This window comes from Megachile rotundata, chromosome 7 (assembly GCF_050947335.1).
Source record: "Megachile rotundata isolate GNS110a chromosome 7, iyMegRotu1, whole genome shotgun sequence".
NCBI lineage: Eukaryota > Metazoa > Arthropoda > Insecta > Hymenoptera > Megachilidae > Megachile > Megachile rotundata.
Genome location: NC_134989.1, coordinates 4253446 through 4273828, shown reverse-complemented (window position 1 = coordinate 4273828; position 20383 = coordinate 4253446). Strand labels below are relative to the sequence as shown.

The window sequence follows — 20383 nt, the reverse complement described above, 5'->3', positions numbered from 1 at the left end:
ACAAATTTTCTTCTTAAGTTAATTTGTTAAGGTGATTTTCCTGAAATCTGTGTTGGTATTGATAAAAATAAAAAATTAATGTTATACATATATTAATTTGTGCTTCTTTATTTGTTTATATATTTTTCAACTTCATTTTTAATTTGAAAATAAGTGTGCAATGTTGGACAATATAGTATTGAATATATAGTTTAAACTATACAGTTTAATATAGCATTAAAATAATAATATGCTTATTTTTATTCTTTACTTGTAAATAACATGATAGTATTGACTTAATTTTGTTCCCCATTTAAATTTTTTAGTGTTTCAGAACAATTGTAGCAAAATTTTTGTGAACGGTAAGTTTATAATTTTTGTTTTTTCAAGATGTTTTAGATACAACAGATAAAAATTAAGACTTGTATTTTATATATTGAGTTTAAAGAGAAAATAAAAATAGAAAATTTTATATTTTGTATTATAATGGTTTCTAATTAAATGTGAAGATCTTGAATGCCATGAAAATTATATTAAATCTTAAACTGCTCAACCTAAGTCAATTATGGCCTTAGACTACAAAATTGCATATATTACTAGTATATGAAGTAAAGATATTCATGCACATAGAATTAAAGCTATGAATAGAGTTTCATATGTTGGACAATAACATTAAAAGTAAATGCTAAAAATTTATAAAATAAAAATAAATAAAAATAAAATACATAAAAACTTATAAAATAAATATAAAACAAAATGCACAAATATTCAGAAAATAAAAACGAAGAAATAAGTGTATGGATTTATAAAATAAAACAAAATATGTAAGTGTTTAAAAAATAAATATAAAAGAAAATGTGCAAAAGTGAACAAAGTAAAAATATGGAAAATTACACGACAATTTATAATATAAAAATGAAATAAAATATACGGATATATAAAAACTAGAAATGAAGGAAAATATATAAACGTTTATAAAATGAAAATAGAGAAAAATATACAAAAATGTATAAAATTAAAGTAAAAAAAATGACACGAAAATTTATAAAATGAAAATGAAATTAAATATACTGTTGAGGCTATTTGGTTTTCGCGCTTCAATCATCCATGTTGCGTTTTTCTTTTTTAAATTAATATTTTTTTGTTTCCTCTATCGTGTCTCTTCTACGCGAAATAAAAGTTTCTTTTTGATAGTGTGTTTCGCAGTTTGATTTTGCCTGAGTTTCTCACCCTTAGGTCGCGAAGATACCAGACAATTTATCTCAACATATATAAATGTTTCGGAAATAAAAATAAAGTAAGATCTTTCCTTTCATAATTCAAATTTCTTGTGTCTTTTCGAAATGTAAATTTTCAATATTACATCTATCTTCGAATACATTTACTCGGTAGAAAGCAGTTATTTATAATTACATATATTTTTATTGATATAACTTACTTGTAAGAGTTCAAAAATGTGTTTTGTGATTAATCTGAGAGACTCATGTAACAAAAGGTTAAGAATAAAAGAGATCATCACCGAATTCACCCACAACGATTTGAAAATCGAAATTACGTAAAAGGTAAAATAGCAACGATAAGGAGATCCTCTCCAGACTATTTTCTCGGGGGAAATTAATTAGTTTCAGTAGTTTGTAGACAAACAACAGATGTAGTAGAATCAGATTCTTTTTCAACAAAATATGGTGGTAATTTTGTGCAAACATTTCTATCCAATTTAATTTTCTAATTATTACAACCAACGTACACAGTAGAGCTGTTTTTAATTGAAATTTCAACGCAAACAGTGCACGAAAAGAGATAGGATAAGTCAGATTACTAAAAGTAATGGGCAAAATAATTGTTACCTGAGAATATGGTAAATTCCTTCCACAAAATAATCTTAAAGTACTTCACGGAAATAAAATTGTATGTATCTTAATATTAATAAAATGAAATAAAAATTTGATATTGAGATACTCAAACAGGTAGAGCTTGTGCAATAGTTAATGAAGTGATGGCTACATAATGGAACTTTAATTAAAATTTAAGTTATTTGGAAATCTGTGGAACTTGAGAAAATTATGAATTTGGAAATTTCTAAATTTTCAATATTTGGAGTTTGGATATTTTAAGATTTAAAAATTTTAGGTATTGAATATTTGGTAAAATGAAATTTGATAATTCGGGAGTTTATGAACTTAAGGTGCTGGAAATTTGTAAAGTCAGACATTTGGAAATATAGGAGTTTAGGACATTTAAACTTTGTAAATTCGGGAGTTTCGAAACTTAAGGCGAAGGAAATTCGTAAAATTGGAAATTTGAAGATTCAGGAGATTTAGAAATCTAAACTTTGAAAATTCAAGAGTTTGAGAATGTAAGGTGATAGATATTGATATCATCCGAAGTTTAAAAATTCGAAAATTTGTTAAATCTGAAAAAGGTTCTGTATATTGAAAAAATCTAAAATTTGTGGATTTGAAAAATTGAGAAATTAAAATGATAAAAGCGTGAGAAATCTGGAATTTAAAAATTCTGAAATTCAAAAATTTTGAGATTTCTGAAATTTGTAAAATTTGAAATTTGTAATTTCAGAAGTTTGGAAATTTAAGGTTGTAGATGTTTTGAAAATTTGGAAATTTGAGAAATTTAAATGATAAAGATGTGGAAAATCTGAAATTTGAATATTCGCATATTTTATTAAGATTTTGGAAATTTCTAAGGTCTGAAATTTTACAGTTTGGAAGTTTAAAAATTCGGACATTTGGAGATTCGGGAGTTCGCCAATTTCAAGTAATAGAAATCTATACAATCAATGATTTTAAAATTTAAGAATTCGTCAATCTAGAAATTTGCTTTCTCATTGGCCTCAAAAGAGCCACCACATATTACCCATGGCCGCACAAATTATCGCCCGGGTGGTGTCGAGAAGGCCTGTGCCTCACCCTAATATTAGTCGAATTACAGAATCGTTAATAGTCGATTACGTTCCTTTGGGGAGACCAATTGTTACCAGTTTCAATATAAATGAAGACTAAACCGAACGTAACGAGAGGATTTCGAGCGGACGATTGTTCGCTCGACAGAGAAACCAAGAAGAAGGAAAGCAAAGATAGGAGACAAATTGTGCCGAAGGAAAGCAGTAGTTTTCTCTAAAAAAGAAAAAGTCCGACAATTCGAGATGTGAATTAAAAGGAAATTCGGCTGCAACGAGGAAAATGTTCCCGCGAAACGAGCTCTCGTCGAATTGGCCTCTAATTAGAAGGATTCGAACACGATGGCCGAAAAGATAACACGATGCTCTCCTTATCATCTACCTAACTTTATTTTAGAGAAAATTGAGAGAGTGGAGGTAGAAGTGGTTTAAAGAGACATTTTTAATGTTGATTTGCATGTCTAGATATTATCTATGTTTCTTTAGTAATTAATTTATGTAATTTTTGTAATTAATTTCCATTCTATTTTAGTAATGAGGTTTTATAATTAATATATAAATTTGGAACACCCAATGTGAATATAAGTGTGTTACATTTTCAGTGGACTATAGCACTTTTGAGGTCATTTTTCAGTTTGGAAAGAAACTTCTATGATTGCTTAAAGTTTGAATTTGCAAAAATTTGCAAAGTGGGCTTGAATATTTGGAAAATGCAATATCTCTTGATTATGTAGTGACTGAGAAATTTCATATTAGTACATTGGATAATTCGAAAGTTGAATAATTCTCAAATTTCGAAATTCCTAAATTACCAAATTTCAAGCATTTCAATTTGACAATTTGGAAGTTAAAAAATTTTTCGACTTCTGCTTTGCCAAATTACCAAATGTCCAAACTTCCAAGTTAGAACTACTTATCAAGTTTCTAACTACTAAATTTAATAATTCGGGTTTCTCAATAAAATTCTACGATTTCTCATTGACTAAATTATCTAAATTCCACTATGACAGTTCGGAAATTTGAAATTTGGAAAATTTCTACATTTCCAAGTTCACAAACTAGCATATTATCAAAGTCCAAAATCAGAAATTTCATAATTTGCAAGCCGGAAAATTCTCAAACTTTCTAATTGATATGGTGAGCTTGGAAACATAAAACTTAGAAAATATGTAAGTTTGGTAAATTTGCAAATATAAAAATGCCAATATTTAAAGAAAGCAAACATACCCCAAGTCTATTTAATGAATTTATAATCCACCAAACGCCATCAAAATTTGCCTATAAAATTTCCTATAGCTTCCTCCTAATAAGTTTAGATGTTCAAAAACTTGACAGGGTCAGAACTACTTTGTGATCTGGAGTCTTCGTGGAGAACAAAAGGTAGTCATCTCGCAGAATTTCCCGGGATATTTGTTTGATATGGCGGTTCCTCCAGTCGGTCCATTAGATCGACAAATATATCCCAGTAACTCGCGACGAGAACGATGGCATGCCGGCTCTTGTCAATCCTTTTTTTACAATCGACAGATTAACTTTTGTCCATAGATCCTTGAACGTGTACGAGGCTCGATATTTTCATCGCATGGTCGAAAGTTTCGCTGTTGGGCTAACAAGATGTCAGACAACAAATGCTAAAATATTTATACCGCCCGCGTAGGAATAAAAGTACGGCTCTTTGTGGACCTATTGGCCGGTTCTCTTCGAATCTCTCTTTCTCTCAATTGACTCGTCAAGCCAGAGGATGGGACTTCATCCGACGGAGCATCGATTTTAAGCTCTTCCGTTTGTTTGTTCTTCTGAGACGTACACTCGGGTGCAACGTAAGCTTTCTTTAGGTAAGTACACATATACCAGTAGGTCCACAGACCAGGTGCCTCGCGCTAGTTCGAATGTGTATTCAAAATTTCGAGTGTCTACAGTAAACATGTAGATAGAACAAGAATGAGATGGAGAGAGCAGTCGTTCCAAGCGATTAAACGTGTCTGAGACTATGGGAAACGATACTAAATACGAGTATTGTAGATTTGATGACGTCGGACGTTAATGAGGATCGAGTATTGTCAACGATGAGTATTGGGCCTTTAACGTGGTTCCAGTCGATTCTGTGTCAAATATTATCGAAAGCAAAGCGAGGGTTTTTATCAATTCGACAATGATCGACGTCGATGATGACAGATACCTGTTGTCTAATAGTAAATTTTGCATGTCTCACGAGTCTACTCTCAAAATATCAATGAAAGACATAAAATTGCAGCCTATAGCGGAATATAGATTGACAATGCACTTGAACATGTTCGAATTATCGTATTTTCAAAACTCTATATTTTTATATATCTATATTTTAAAAGTTCTAAGTTTACGCATATACAAAATTGTAAATTGTACAATTTCCAAATTTTCGATTATGTAACTTCTCAAATTCTACGAATTCTCAGATCATTTCGAAATTTCCGATTTCTTATATTTTCGAATCTTTAAATAAACAAATTTTTAAATCCAGTTATAGTCTACATCCCTACAATAGTATCCATATAGCCGAAACGTACGCAATCCTATCAACTCTTAACCTTGTCAACAGATCTCCTCAATCCAAGTTCATTATCTTCTCTGATTCCCTCTCCACCATCCGGAAAACTCAAAACATAAAATACACCACTGAAATGCACTTAGAAATTTATGAAAAATATGATAAACTAACCAAAGGCAACAAAGCTGTAATCACAGCGTGGGTTCCTTCCTACATGGATATTTACGGAAACACCATGACCGACCTTCAGGCAAAAATTGCAGCGATTACAGTCACAGAAAACCAGCCGATATTAAACTTCTCTGCGGACATCAATAATCATATCACGACACTACTAAAAGAGTCACGAGACTCTACATGGAGATAAAATAATTTTTAGAAAAAAAATACACCGACTTCGAAATGCACTAAAAAGCATAAAATAATTTCTATTTCCTAATGAAGTAATTTCTATTTCATTCAATCATACAATTACGTAACAGATATGAATGAAACCTATTTACTTGTTAGGTAGTATATTAAATACATTTCAACCTTTTCGGAGGCGGCGCAAAATTAAAAGCTTTTCTTGAACATGTCAACCTTTAGACAGCCGAACATAGGCAATGCTTGTATAGCTATTTCTTTTTCTATACATATAACTCGGCAGCACTCCGCGAAGTAGGAGTTAGTGCGTATAGAATGTAATTATGGTCTATTTAGATTCATAGAGTATGCGACGGAAAGACTCGATCGCCGCATATTCTATAAAGATAGAGCTTATCTGCCACAAATTTGGTTATTCCCGCGTCGTGGGCTCCGTTTATAGGTTCTTAGATCCATGGCTTCCACATGCGAACGAAGTCGATTCAATTTCATTTATATCAGAAACGTTGCGAAATGAAGATGCAGTCGTTACATTTACGTATATTACCAGATATATTTATAATGGTTCGTATTCTTTCTCAGGATTTATTAATTTCCAATACGCCATATCACAATCAACTGGTTATTGGCAGCAACGTTTACTGAGGTATTTTTAATTTTGCGCCACCTCCGAAAAGGTTGAAATGTATTTAATATACTACCTAACGAGTAAATAGGTTTCATTCATATCTGTTACGTAATTGTATGATTGAATGAAATAGAAATTACTTCATTAGGAAATAGAAATTATTTTATACTTTTTAGTGCATTTCGAAGTCGGCGTATTTTTTTTCTAAAAATTATTTTATTTCACGCTTTTTATCGGCCGGCAAGACGTGTTTGTAGAAACAGTAGAAAATCGGCGACTGCATGTTGACTCATACACCACCAGAGACACGGAGGCATACGTAGAATTCAATATATTAGTAACAATAGTTTTTCGCTAATAACTCGGAAACTAAAGCTTCCCCTTAATTGTGGATAAGGAAAAAGTTGTTCAGAATCGTGTCCCTGATAACATATTAAAAGGACATGAAAATCGTCCAAAGTTGATTTCAAAACTTTTCAACAATTTTTCGCTAATATCTCGAAAACTGAACCTTTCCGCGAAATTTGTATATGAACAAAATTGTTCAGAATCATGTCCGTGATAAGATATTAAAAGCGCACTAAAATCGAGAAAACTTTATTTCAAAAGTTGCCGGTTTTTTTGCAATAACAATACTTTGCAATTAAAAAATGAAAAATTTTTTGATAATGGTACCAATGAGGAGTCAGAACCTACCAGATGCAAAAGGTTTCGTTCCGATCGGTCCATCCAGCTAGGCGCAATCGGCGGGCACACATAGAAAAAAAAATATATATACTGATCGAATTCAGTAACCTCCTCCTTTTTCGAAGTCGGTTAAAAATACAAAGCCAGCTCAACCCATCGACAACTTGACAAATTCTACGATTTAAAAACTAACCCTAAACACAATAGAAGAAATCAAGTGGCAGTAACCCGAATTAGGACCGAACACACCAAACTGACTCACTCATACATGCTCGAAAATGGTTCCCCCAGAAAATGCGATATATGCAACACAACCATAACCATCAGACACATAATATTAGAATACAGAAAATATAACCATGCCAGAAGAAGATTAAACATCAAGAACAACCTCACTGGAGCAACCACATCAACAGCGTATTAAGACATATGTATTACTAAAATTTTGTAAAACTATAGGAATCCTCACCCAACTATGAAAAAGTTATTCAAACCATCCACTTCCGGCCATAACCTTATCTCCGTAAACTGATCAACAGTCACTCATAATCTGGGTAATTGATGCAACTATAAACCACTATTTTAAAAAAAAATTTCTAAATTTTTAATTCTATAACTTTATAAATTCTAAAAATTTCAAATTCTTAAATGTATAAATTCGCAAATTCCCAAATACATTTTTAAGTTTTCAAACTTTTACATCTCTACAGCCACAACTTTTCCAATTTTCCAATGACTTTTAAATTTCTTGAATTCGCAAATTTCAAAATCCACAAATTCTTAAATTTTTCAATTTTCTCTACCTTCTAAGTTCCAAATCTCAAATTTCTTAAATTCCAAATTTCTATATTTCTTAATCCCCAAATTTCCCTAATTTTCATATTTCTTTCATTTCTTTTTTAAATTTGCAAGGCACCAAATTTATAAACTTATAAATTTAAGAACCTATTAACTAATATTTTCGTAAAGATGCTCTACCTTGTGTTATAGGTTTTGTAAAAGCGCGCGAATGGTAAGAGCGAATGGGCTAACGAATGAACGATGAGTACGAGAGAAAGAGTGAGAGAGAGTGAGAGAGAGAAACAAAGGTGTGTCAGTGGGAAGTTAGGAGATTCAGATCGAATCAGACCGTTGGTAGAGAGCGACGCAAGTGATAGATTTTCTTTAATTCAAATAAAGTACAAGTTTCAGTTTTCTTTATTTACTTAGTTTTTATGCTCTTTTCCTCCCCATTTTCTCTAACACTTGTTTTTCCGACATTTCGTAAGGAAACCAGACTTGTTCGTGACTGTACCTACTCTGTCTTTATACTTCAAAGCTTCGAGTTCGAAAGGTTTCCAATGCCCTTTGACGCTTTCACCGAAAAGTCGAAGGGCAGGTATTTAATTTCGTACGATCTATGGACGTGTGTTCGAATCACCGGAGATGTGAATTTGGAAAAACAAATAATAATCTTGCACAGTAAATTTAATCCTGTCAGTTGAATTCTGTTTATGTACTTCAGAGCTGCTTCGATCCTTTCGCGTCACCATTGGTAAAATAAATATTGAAATATTACTGTAATTTACATTCAAAGTATGCAAAGTTTAATGTATAAAATTGTTTGTGAATATATACACATAGAGAACTAGATAAAACAATGGTACGTCAAATATTTAATTGCTATGTGCTATTATATGTCATATTTTACGGATCACTGAATTAAAAGTAATGTCGACTTACTAAATCATAAATGAAAGCCATTTTCTTTGGTTTTAAATCGTTTGACGTTAATGTATGTTTTTCAACATAATAATTACATGAAAATTACTTTAAAATCTACAGTTACTATAGGTAATTCATTAACTATGTTATATTTATTATAATGTTAAATTATTTTTATTATGTGTTATGTATATTAATATGTTTAGACATAATTGAATTTGGAATTATGGAACCAATATAACTGCTCTTAATTTTTTATCAAATTATGCCAAAATACATCATTTTGGTGATAAAATTATTTGTGATCACAAACTTTTTGACAGCTGTGTATGTTCCTTAATATACTTATATGAATTTTCCCTGGAAATTACGAAAAACGTGGAGGTTTAAAGAAGTGATCTTTACGTACTTATAAAAAAACGACTGTTGTCTCTGTCACTTCTGGGTTGGACGCAAAATATAATACCAAATTCATATTCTGTCAACGAGAGTAACTATTCATCTTTATTATTCATTTTGCACAACTGCTAGATACAACTGAGTATGAAATTACAAAATATCACTAAAAGTTATAAACAGTATGTATGAAGTGCGCATAATTATAAAATATTATAATGATAATAATTATGCAATTTGATAACGATAATTTGAACATTGTAATAATTGCGACAGAATTAATAAATTACAAATGGTAGCAGTAGTTATAATTCTTCACAACCTTCATAACGGTATTTTGACATAAAATATTTAACTGAAAAAAATACGTAATTAGTATTCGAATCGTAGACCTGTCGATTTATAATCAAGCATTTTTGCAGTTAATGATTTGTGTTAACGTGTTTTTCTTCAGAATTTAAACAGTAATTACCTTCAATCGTCAGTACTTTATAAACAATTATCCGTTTATCCTCAAAGTGGATGTATTCAGTTAGATATTCCCTATAAAGTGACCAAGTTTCATAAACGGTAATTGTAACACTTGAAAAGTACCTCTCGGGAGACTTACCAAATCCAATGCAGAAACGAACAGATGTAACGTGTAATTTAATTGTTTGGTTGGTGCGGAATTGCAGAAATGGGACGAGTATTGCACGATCATTTGTTACAAGTGGTATTCATCAGAGTCGTTGTTGCGAAAAGGCAACTTCCGTTCAAATAAACTTCTCCATTTGGCTGTTCATCTGTCTACTTTGAGAAACGGTCTTTCAGCGTGACACGCGAGTGATTACGAATAACTAGTCCGGTTGTAGCAGCAGTAGCGCGACTCGATGGTATGGTCGAGTGATAAATCGAGTCACAGGAACACGTCACATGCTGTTCCCGATTCTCCTGTCCCATTCCTACGTCCATCACCCGTTGCGTATGATTGTGCAGTTTGTGCACCACTTGCGTGAACCAGTAAACCTACTGGGAAGTCATTTTTTCCGAAAATATGCTACGCAATCGGTCGATCAAGCCGTGCGGAAATTTGCTCGAAAATATCGCTCGTTTGAGAGCTTTCGTGTGTGGGATTAGAACCTCCAGACCTAACAATGAGAGATGTGGCAGATACGATGATATGTACCGCGTGACAGACTTCGGAGTACAATTTCAAACCATATTTCTTATTTCTTATTACATTGTTACTTGATACGCAGATAATTTGTTCTTCGACAATTAAATCCCAATCTCTTCGCAAATTCATACACGTTTAATTTGTTTCTAATTTCGTCAACCAAATGTGACACATGTGCAGTTTATCGTTGTTTTGTATATTATAAATTATCTTAATATTTATTTATATAATTGTTACAGATTTAAATTGAGTAATATATAATTACACCAAAAAGTTAAATCATTCCCTTTTTAACCCTAAAACATTCGTCCTTGAAGATTGATTGATTGATTAATTAAATTGCAGTTTTTATAAAAATATTGCAACTAAACAAAACGTGCGTACAAAAAGAGTACCGGACAGTAGAGAAACTAGTTCTACATAATATCTCCAAATTCAATTACTTCAATATTTTTCGTCGACACAGCGTGCAAACACAATTATTCTTTCACCGATCAAAATCAATTTCAATCGACGAGAAAGAATTTCATTTTCGCTCGCAAATATTCCCAATTTACGTTCAACAACAGTTGAAACGTGTCCCGTACAGGCGTAAAGTTTAAATAGACCTCCATCCACGTTTCAATTCGCCATCGACAACTTTTCACCTTTCATTCTTGCGAATGGCATTGAATCACCGGAGCTCTGTTGAACGTTCGTCACGCGATTTCTTAGCGAGATATAATTTCCGGAAACGATAGCTACCCTGTCGTCCGTGAAAAAAGAGAAAACGGAAGCAAACGTACGATCTTATCAAAGGCAAAGCTATCCTCTATGTTCGAGTAGTTCCTTCTGGCGTGTACGCTCGACTCGACCGGATTTCCGGCCAGATTTGCATAATCTGTGCACGAAACGAGCGAACCCAGAGGATATGAGAGCCCATAGTCGTACGAGCGTCGCTCTCTGCCGATATCGTCGTCGTATCGTCGATTCTTTGTATCGTTGCAACGGTATCCATACAATTTACCGTAAAAGGCTGAATTTTCGTAAACGTGCAAGTTTATCGTGAGAAACTCCTGCAGCTTCCTTTATTAACGAGCAAAACGTGAATTTCTTATTCCACTTTTTTTCATCGAGCACAGAAATTTTTACCGGAATATACATAGATTCGGAGAAAGGAAACATCGAGTTTAGTGGAAAATTATTCCGGATCGAATTCGATGGCCGTTTGCATCGAAAGGACCTTGTTTATTTCGTGGTTGCTCAGTTTTGTCTTATATCGCCATTCGCTGGATTATAGCAAGCTGTCCTGGTTGTTTTCGTGTCCGTGGATTGAAATGAAAGCTTCTTACTGATACTCTTTTGGTTTTTCAACTGATAAGTTGAAACATTCGGGATTAATCGCTAATTAAAATTAGCTGTCGTTCTTTAGTTTTTCAGGTTTTTGTTGACAATTAAACTGACTTTCATTTAACTGTTACAGTGCTGACAATATAAGGTTTTCAGAAACTTTCGTAATACGTTCTTTTTAGAATTTTGTAAATTTCATTTTCATTATTCTTTTTATGATCTCAAACTTTACTAAATCTTTTAATTTATTTTAAAATTTGGTATTTTTCGCTTAGGTATTTTTCGGTCGACACTTAAAAAGTCAGTAAGTCATTTAATTTACAATCACGGTTTACTTTCCGATTAAATAATCTTTTCGTTTGCTATCACACTTAATTAAATAATTACTTAGTTGTCACATTAGTTGTCGATAAAAAGACCATTCAATTTCAAATAACATTTTATTCTTAAGTTAAAAAATTATTAAACTTACGGATAGATTTTACATTTTGATTAAAAAATCATGCAATTTAAATTTTCATTTTAATTCTTAATTAAAGAATCTGAGTTTGCAATCACACTTTAATTTTCAATTAACAAATCATTCAATTTAAAATCTCATTTTAATTCTCAATTAAACGATCGCTCAGTTCACAATTAGATTTAAATTTTTAATTAAAAATGTTCGATCAGCGATTATAATATAATCGTTTAATTAAAAATCCCCAAATCTTCTTGCTATCGATCCGTTTTAATGAAAAACACAGAACGAATTATAACATTCATTATGATGTTTATTATAACATTCAGATACTCATTTTTTGACTTAAATGTTTGGGATTTTCAGCGTTTAATTAATCTATAAATTTCACGGTAATAAATCGTTTATTCCGAAAATGGTGCAAGTCTATCTTAGGTTTATTTCGTATAGAAAATATGTGGCTCAGGTTTATTTCATAAAAAAAGTATGTGGCTCGAAATGATTTCAACGGAAATTATAAGTGTGATGCATTTGAAAGTGAAGCTGGCAGGTGATAATAAAATAAAAATATTTTTCCGGGTAATAACGTGACTCCAACAAAATCTTCATCTCTAAGAAATTTTATTACTTTTATTATGTTTGTAAAAATAAAATCCATGAGATTTGATAATAACAGAAGAATCTTGGAGTCAGGATTTGAATATGAAAACAATTCGTACCAAAATGATTCAAACAAATTAAAGAAAGATTAATTGCACAATTTAAATATTATTCATTTAATTAACGATTACAATAATTCATTAATTTTCAAGATGAGGCCAGTCCATTTGCATATAATAAAACCTTTATTTTTCTTAGCTTGCCTAACACTTTGAACACTATTAAATAATAAACATGTACATTAACACCATAAAATATAAAAAAAATTGTCTATTAGTAGTTTCAGGTACTTTTATATTTATCGAAATGCAAACCATTAAATATCTCGTAATAACAAAAAATGGACTTTCTCTACTTTCAAAGTAGACGAGACATATCGATCAATTACATACATTTTCTCAATAATATCTATCATATAGATATATGATCATATCTACCATATAATTAGTATGTAAGTGATTAGTTCATTTGGGAGCATCACCCTAGCGATTTCAAGCTCGAATTAAAACTTGTCGAAACAAAATACGAAGGAATCGGAAAAATGCACGATCGATAAGCAGCCTCTATCGCGACAAAATATTTTGATAGAAGAGTTATGTCGTAAACGGAGCTCGCAAACCGATCCGGTCTACGTTTTACCCTGCTCGGATCCCGTCCGAGCGAAATAAATTTCTCGAATTTCTTGGAGCAGCGAAGTACTGCACGTTATCCGCGTTCTATCTGTCCGACTGAAGTTTTTACAGCTGCACCAATTTTACGATCATGGTTGTTCTCGATCACCTGCTTGAACGTGCTGGCGAATCGACTACGAATAGCCGACCACTCGTACTCGTCGATATCACTAAATCAAGATCTCTGAACGAACATAAGAAATTGGAATGGGAAAACATATCGTTGATACTTTTACCAGGAAACCACTAAACACTCTAATTTCCAAATTTAATCTCCAACTATACAATTTTCCTCTTTTAGTACAATTAATTTAGATTATAGAATTAATTAATAGAATTAAGAAATAATTTGTTAATTTTTTCATTTTCTACACAGTTAACCTCCTTACAAATACTCAAAAATTTTTTTATTTATTTTTCCATGTTGACTCATCCATTTTTCAGTTGTATCATTATTTCGAAGTCACAGTATGTGTAGATACATAATTGTACTATATACTTGTTCAATGTGGTATGAGAGTATCATAAGTAGGTAATTATATATTTATTCGACATAAGAATATGTTATTACGTAAATTTATACTCATTCAAACAGTGAAGCAATTACAACCCTATGCTTGTACATCTTTAATCATAGAATATGTTAATATCGTCTGAAAAATGAAACAGCCTGTACGTTTTGACTTAATTCGTAGCTGATCCATTGTCGCATCGAAATTTCGTCAGTAGGGACCGGTAATCGAGTTTGTGCACTGGCCATAGTCGAATTAACGGAATCGAAACCGCGGACGTATCGGTAACAAAGGTTGTCAGCTCGCGTTTCGTTTTGCGGATCGAACTTCCGGTCTCGCGCGGCCGCAAAACGCCGTGAGACCCTTCGATTGCAACAGTGTTACCAACTGTTCGGTGTGGGCCAACTGTAGCAACTGCACCCTCGACCAAGGGTCTGCTGCTCGTCCGGGCAATTTGTCATGTCGGGCGACGGCTAACTGCCCGTACGTTTGATTCCCCTTGGATTAATTGCTTTTGCCCGGAATGCGCACATGAGCGTTGTGTCGCAAACTTCATCATCGAATGTGCAATCGCAGAAGAGCGGTCATCCAGTTACGGATAAGTAATTGAATTGCACTCTGATCCACAAAGTGTTGCAATAAAATGAATGTATATTTTTACTATACAGGTAGGATTGCAGGAGAAGATCTGGTAAAAACTAGGGATATGTGATTGAAATGCACTATGATCCACAAAGTGTTACAGTAAAATAAGTAATAGTGTTAATAAGTTATAATAATTTATAGTTACAGTTATGTACAGGGTGTCCGTGCCAAGGTGTTACAGCGTGATATCTCATGAACTATTGATGTCACGAAAAAGTGCTTATATGGAAATTGCAGGGCAAAAGAGGCCCTACGTTTTGGCGGAAACAAAATTTTTTATTGTTATTAATGTAAAAGATATGATGATGAAGTTTCGTTTTTTAAATGGAACTATATATTTTTTTTTCGATCAGGCGATAGTGCTTTTCAAGACGAATTCATCAGAGTTTTATGTATTTACCCGATTTTTATTAGTTTTTAAGATATAACGCTTAGAAATTTAGTGATTTTCAGCAGTGACGTCTCGGTTTGAGTAGTAAGTCATAACATTGGTCTTATTGTTGCAGTAAGTGCCGCGGGTTTGACTCTGCCTACCGAAACTGATAGCCGAGGGTCTACGGTCCCAACGGTAAGTCCGAAGAGTACGAAACGGAAAGAATTGTGCATTACGCTCTAAGTTTTCCGCATCGAGGATGATGGACAATTAGTTTCTGTCAATTGTTTCTGACAATTGTTTCTGACAATTGTTAGTTTCTGAGATTGTAGAAAAGGATAGATAGCTTGTTATTGAATTGCTTACTCGAATAGGGATGTTGTTCCTGGAGGATCTGGCCACGTAGTGGGGAGGCAGGGATGCCTTTGGTAAGAGGACTGAGTTTGACCTCTCGGCACTTACCCCAGCACCTTAATTGGGAACGGTTCTCCTTTTTGACAAAGTATCTAACATATATGTCGGAAGTTACAGTAAATACGGACTTTATTTAATAAGTGAAATAAGCAGAGATTAGGTTGAAATTGTATGAACTGTTTTGCAAACATACATGTTCTAAATGACCTTCATCTGTTTATTAACCAAATACAACAACTATACGCAGATATGTCATGTTTAGTCATATGTTAGGTCAAGTTTCGTGATGTTTTGCGATTCAACATTATTCTACAAATTTTACTGCAGAATTTCAGTCTGACACTCCTATTATATATGAAATGGTTTCTTATCAAAGTGATGTCTATTAGGGTAGCAAAATGCAGATAAATGTTTCCGTTTCTGCGCATTACATTTGGCAAGCCCATATATCAAGTGCATCCGAGCCATTTTCTGAATGAGATTATGCGCAATCATTTTATACGTACCATAAACTGATATTGATCCTCAGTTAGTGTCTTATATGATACAAATCCATCATTTTAACACCTTAACACATAACCTTTTGTCCTGTTTCAGAAAATATTTCAAACGTTAGAAGAATTACTATTTACAGGGAAAGTAAATGATTTTAAAGTACTGTTAATGGTATTAAAATTTTATTTATTAATATATAATATATAATTTTATTTATTAATAATCGTCTTTGGCATACAGTTTTATTATGAACATACACGCAGGTATGATATCAAGAAACAAATGAAAATATAGTTTGTGATATATATGTCCCAGAATGAAGCAAAGAGAGAAGGATTAATTAATTCATATTTTAATAAAATAATAACAGATTAATTTGGACAACAGAAGGAAATAATTGTCTGAATTCATTGTGGCAACGGAACAAGGAGCCGTGCACGAAGGAATGGTTAGATAACATATTCAGATGATTTCACTTTAATTTACGTGGCTGCGCCTGACTGTTGGTCACAGATGTGATATTTGTGATACAGTGGACACTGAAATGAGAAGCATCTTGCTCATTAATCACCTTTAGATTGATGCACTCCAAGTTTAACGTGCGCTATGCTCGTGAATTACTGCTGCTACGAGAGAGATGACAAATTATGGGAAGCATTCAACGTTTCGTGTTTATTTCATTACAGAATTTCGACAAATAACAAAGTAATAATAAATTAATTAATCATTTCGATATTTGATATTGCGTTAAGGAATCATACTCTGATGGAAAATTGCATTCCAACCATTGTGTTCGCATTTTCAATGTAAAATCTATTACATGCCAGTGGAAATTGCTGTCTGTAAAAGTAAACTCGTGTACTTCTTAAAAATGGAATATGTGTACGTCACATTTTGGCACGCATATTATATTCCCAGATCTTTGGATTATAATATTCCTAGATATGTGGATATTTAAATTTACATATTCTTAAATCTTCAGATATTTAGATTCATATATTCATAGAATTCTAGATATTTAAATTTCTAGATACATAGACCTTTATATTCTTAGATGTTTAAGTCCTTAGATTCCTAGGTATCTGGATCTCCAGATTCGTGGATTGTTACGTTCCTATATTTCTATGTTCGTAAATATCTACGTTTCTAGATCCTTACGTTCTCAGATCTGCATAACACTGGATTCTCACGTTCCTAGATACCTACGTTCCTACATTCCTACGTTTTTAGATCTCTGTATCTCTAGATCACTATATTCCTGAAACCCTAGGTCCCTGGAACCTTAGATTCTTAGACCTTTACGTTTCTACAATACATCTTTGCGTTCCTAGATACCTACGCGTACGTTCCTAGATATCTACGGTTCTATACTCCTACATTCTTGTATCCTTACATCCCTAGATACCAACATTCACATATCCCTACATCTCAAATTTCTAAATTCTTAAATCTTTACATTTTTAAATCTCTACGATCCTGGATCTCTAGGTTTTTAAATTTCTACGTTCTTACATTCTTAAGTCTTCAGCTATCTACGTTTCTATATCTCTACGTCCCTAGATGCGTATATTCCTAGAACTTTAGATTTTTAAATCTATATTCCTATATTCATATTGTTATATTCCTACCTTTCTACATACCCACAATCCTTGATTTCTATAGTCCTAGATCCCTTTATCCTTAGATATTTATACCTCACATCTCAACACAATCGCATCCCTGTATCTTCATATCCCCATATTCCAATCAACCCAATACTACCACGTCCCCATATTTTCATATTTCTCAGATCTATATTCCTACCTATATGCCAAGATCCCCAAGCTGCTATATTTCTATATCCCGTTATGTTTACATGCACATCACTACGTTCTCACAGTACTGAAAGCTCAAAATAACCTGTTTTATTTCCAAAAGAAGTTCTTCTTACCCCAAAAATAGGTACTCAAATACGTTTATTGGAACAGAAGATTTTATTGAATTATCTCAACAGATCGAATCATATGAATATATGGATGTTCCAACAAGGAAATTGAATGTTTATACATGTATTATTATTGTTGCACGTAGTATCTCTAACAGTACTGTAACTACTACTTCGCAGAATGGAAATCTCACGACAAACTTCGCCGTAGTCCAGCGATGGCCGCCCGCGGGCTTTACGTAACAGCAACTATAATAGTAACGATCATAGCATTCATAACGAAAGGAGATGATTGTGATGTTTGCCGTGGAAAATAAACGAAGGGAAAATGCGATAGTTGTTTCACGTTTTCCGCTAGTGATCCTGAAACGAATAACAGCTTCTCGCGGAAGCCAAATTATTTGTTGGAAGCAGTCCAAAAGAAGATACATCCGATGGAGTCTGAAATTGTATAACTGAAAGGAACACCTCTGATCAATATCTTCATCGATCATTTATATGTTGGATATAAAAACGTAAGAACAAAAGTATATGGATGACGTAACAGTTCTTTCATTCATTGTCATTTTGGTACCTTTTGTACTTATTCTTATTTGAATTGGAAGGATCGGTGAATGCGTAGAAATTTAAATGAGATGTGATGTGTGTTAATATAATATTTAGAAATATAAATTTTTGACTAGTGTAAAGTAAATCAGTTCAGTAACATGGGATTTGATAGCTTTTCAGATTTTTACATTTCTTATTAAGGTGCAAAATTTCCTAATTCCGAAATTTTCAGATTTTTAAACTATTGAAGCTGAGGAAAGTTTGAAATTGTTTGATTTCTGTATTTTTTACTTTACAAGTTCTTAAATTTTTTAATTTCGGAATCTCAGAATCTTTAACTTTTAATTTATAAATTTTACTAATTTTTGTTCGAATTGTAACTTATTTATTGTAATATATACGAAAGTACAGAGAGTGTAATTGTTACATGCATGTCGCAACAGTTCGCTTGGAAGACGTTTACACGATGTTCTCTGAACATCGTCTTAATTAATAAAAACGTAGGAACGCAGGACGCCCAATCCCTATACATCGCGCGATTTATGAATGTGGGAAGGCAAACTTCCATCAATTCTCAAATCCAAGATCCCCAAATTTTGTTGTTCTCAAATTCTCAAATTTTTGAATTCCTAAATTTCCAATCTTTTCAAAACCACCAAAGCTCTAAAATTCAAAAATTTGCACAATGCGAAGTTTCCAAATTTCAAATTCCCACATTCACAAGCTCCATAAATTTCAAATTTATTAAACTGAAATTTTTAAATTTCAATAATCTGAAATTGCCATGTTCTGAAATTCTCGAATTCACAAAATCCAAAATTTCCATATCTTAAACTCCCAGTTGCTATTCACCCAAGTTTCCCTATTATTATATTCCAAGTTTCCTAAATTCACAAAAATCAGAAAATTCATAAAACCGTAAGTTTCAAGTTCCCAGATGCTCACATTACAAAACACTAAACTTCCCAAGGTATCTACAATCTCTCCTTATTTCGATGCTCCAGCGAAGTAATGACCAAAGTCCATTTGTTCCTGTTACACCTCGAAACTCGGTTAACCCTACATTCCCACGAAATCGGCCGAGCAATTGCCTTTCTGTTGTTTGAGCAACGATCAAAGTAACCAGCACAAGGATCGACACGAACGAGAGACGATGGGCAGCATCGAATTCCAAGTTAAAAACGGTTTCATGGCCGCTTAGTGCACGAGTTAAGCAAACACAGGTCGTATCGCGTTCTATTCTGGCCAAGTGGAAAATCGTTTCGCGTCTGATCTATGCGAGAGGCTTTCGATCTGACGTTCGTTTCCCAGGAAATTAGATCGACCAATTCCCATGGGTATTGGCACAGATGTAACGTGCACAAATACAGGAGAGCTGCAGTGAAACGGAGAGCCGTCGAAAAAGTGGATTAAAAGACTCCGCTGTTTTGCGATAGGGTGGTAAAATTACCGACTGAATTAGGCAAAGTTTTGATTTACGGGAATCTGCTTTTCGACATTAACCCTCTCTTAACTTCTATTATCTACTAATTACTCAATTTATCAAATATGTGCGTTGCAGCATCAGCAATAGTAAGCAATGACTATACAACACGTGAAGTCATTAGGGTTCCAAAGTAGAACTAAGTGCACTGTATCTACACACTGTATCTACATTTAGAGATATCCCGTATGTGCGTCACAGCATTAGCAAGAGGTATAAAATGTCTAAAATATTGTAAAAGATTGTAAAAATAATGATATTTTTAATAAAAATGCTGATTGCTCCTCTTCAAAGGAGGTAATGTTAAATTATATATCTAATGAACATTGCTACAAACAACAAATTCCAAAAATACGTATCCCCTATTTTTGTCCATAGTTTACATACACAAAGTTGCGAGCAAACAGATCAATATTTAGTACAAAAATTTAAACAAAAATTATAAATTTTCGAAAGATTATTTATGCAAATAAAGTTTATTAAAATTTTTTTACGCATAAAAATTCCC

The 20383-nt window shown here is 32.8% G+C and overlaps 1 protein-coding gene and 1 long non-coding RNA gene across 3 annotated transcripts in view; one reads left to right on the top strand and one right to left on the bottom strand.

Annotated features, from left to right (window-relative positions):
• LOC100878748 (uncharacterized) overlaps positions 1–20383 on the bottom strand; it is a 911930-nt gene that overhangs the window by 356325 nt on the left and 535222 nt on the right. The window lies entirely within an intron of this gene.
• LOC143264816 (uncharacterized) lies at positions 1138–18600 on the top strand. 2 transcript variants are annotated; one of them, XR_013038777.1, is made up of 6 exons: positions 1138–1276; positions 15144–15205; positions 16022–16090; positions 16183–16367; positions 16453–16624; positions 18024–18600. It is a non-coding gene; the product is annotated as an uncharacterized LOC143264816 (long non-coding RNA). The 2 variants fall into 2 exon arrangements; XR_013038776.1 differs by having other exon boundaries at positions 16183–16624.